General features: G+C 43.4%; 1 pseudogene; it reads right to left on the bottom strand.

Annotated features, from left to right (window-relative positions):
• Positions 1–1,045: 1,045 nt before the first annotated feature.
• LOC125413974 (large ribosomal subunit protein uL23 pseudogene) lies at positions 1,046–1,576 on the bottom strand (annotated as a pseudogene).
• Between the last annotated feature and the right edge of the window lie 645 nt (positions 1,577–2,221).

Genomic DNA, 2,221 nt, shown 5'->3' with positions numbered 1-2,221 from the left:
GGACTCAGAGTCTGGTAAAATATCAGGGGAAAAGCGCTGTGGCCTGAAGGAGAAGGTGGACCTAAGGCTATAGAGAGCCTGGACGGATGCTGAGGAGCGACTTGGTGTGGATCGTGAGCCATGGAAGCCACACCTATCTAAGTGACTGTGGGAAAAGTCACTGCTCCAAACCCTTTCCTGAGTGCATCTCAGGTTCTTGGTCCCCACTGCTCTCTGTAGTCTCCTTTCACTTTGCTGGTCTAATAAGTGTTGTGCAACAGGTGATCTTAAAGAGCTGTTGCATGGCAGCCTTGTTTGGAGCCGCCAGACAAGAAAGGCAGCCATCCACCCACCTGCGGGTACCCGGTAGGCATTTCTTTCCTGGTGCTGTTAACCTGAAGAATAAAGCCGAGAGCTACAGGGGAGAACAAGGGAGGTCCTTCTAGAGAGTAGCAGTCTGCAGAGGGAATTCCAGGAAACTCAAAGCCTGGTACAGAAAATCGAAGAAAGTACACAAGGAGGAAGCAGCCTGACGCATGAACCACAATCACCCGGGCTCGAGGCACATAGAAGACATACAAACCATAGTTCTGGTGTCTGCTTGAATGAGGGTCTTTTGGGGTCCCTTCACCTGGGTTTGTGTCTACCAAGGAGAAAGACTGAGATGGGGTGAAGTAGGGCAACAAATTTGGAAGAGTCCTCCATTCTACACATTGAATTATAACTCAATAGCCATGCTTCTAGTCTGAGTTTCAAAGGTTAAATAAATTTCATTTTATTTTTCTTAAAGTCAATAAATAAAATTATAAGTTTATTTTTGCAATATCTGCTCATTCTGACCAATAATACATCATTCTTTAGTTGTGGGAGATAGGAATCTCTCTATTTTTGTGTGAAGTAAACCTGTTAGTAAAAATAATTATAGATAAAGCCCTCAGTCTTTGACAGGATGGCTCTGGCATTTAATTCTTAAGCCCCTCAGCAGAGATCAGAGCACCCTGTTTACTTTAGGTTTGTAGTTCTTATTCATACCAAGAGAATGCTAAAGGCAATTTTTTTTTATTATTTATGGTGAAAAAGTGTATATTTAGAATTAGCTGGCTGGGCTCAGTTTAGATGATTCCAATTTTGTTGGCAACATCCAGAGCATCATAATCAGGAGCCAACCGAACATATGCCTTCTTCTCTCCATCGGGCCTTATGAGGGTGTTGACTTTGGCCACATCAATGTCGTAGAGTTTCTTCACAGCCTATTTGATCTGGTGCTTGTTGGCCTTGACGTCCACAATGAACACCAGTGTGTTGTTGTCTTCTGTCTTCTTCATGGCTGACTCGGTGGTCAGGGGGAGTTTGATGATGGCATAGTGGTCAAGCTTGTTCCTCCTGGGCGCGCTCTTTCGGGGGTATTTAGGCTGCCTTCATAGCCGCAGAGTCTTGGGCCGCCGAAAAGTGGGCGATGTGCAGATCTTCTTCTTTTTGTGGCTGTGGACGCCTTTCAGCACTGCCTTCTTGGCTTTCAAGGCCTTCGCTTTAGCTTCGGCTTTGGGAGGGGCAGGAGCTTCCTTCTTCGCTTTAGGCGCCATCTTGACGAAAAGCGACAAAATTTTTATATGCAAATTTGCCTTGTGCAAATGATTGTCTTCTATGCCTCTTTAACAGTTTCCTCATTCCCATCAACTTCCAGAAGAATTCATCATCTGCATAGAACTGTTCTTGCTTTGATTTCTACAAATCACCGTGCGATATCAACAAATGCTTGCCTGATGATTTCGCTCGCACAAACGCTCTTGAAAATAATGCATGTCATCCGCCAAATGCTCCATGGAACTGCACGTTCTTGCTGGGGTCTTTCCGCCTGCGTTTAATCTCTGGGCTCTTTCAAAGATGAGGAAAATCACTTCTCTATATCGAGTATGGCGGGCACTTTAAGCTGAGACAGAACACCTATGTCCTTCTTTTCTACTTTGCACAAGTGGAAATATGCAATCATTTTGAATAGTAAAATAGCTGCATAAGCTATCAAATCAAATCCAAAAGAGTTTCATCACACTCAGGCATGTAGTATTGTGTGAGCTAACCATCTGAATGCTGGTCTTAATGCTTGCTTAAAGTACTGATTCTGTTTGGTTTTGTTGGTGTTGGGACACAAAACACATATCTAGTGTATGGGTTCCATCTCATAATTATTAAAGCAAAGAGGTAAAAGAAAAAAGAAACAAATTATTCTTGTTTCTAAGATGCT

Source organism: Myodes glareolus, chromosome 23 (assembly GCF_982192425.1).
Source record: "Myodes glareolus chromosome 23, mMyoGla1.1, whole genome shotgun sequence".
Lineage (NCBI taxonomy): Eukaryota > Metazoa > Chordata > Mammalia > Rodentia > Cricetidae > Myodes > Myodes glareolus.
This window is presented reverse-complemented; position numbering and strand designations above follow the sequence as displayed.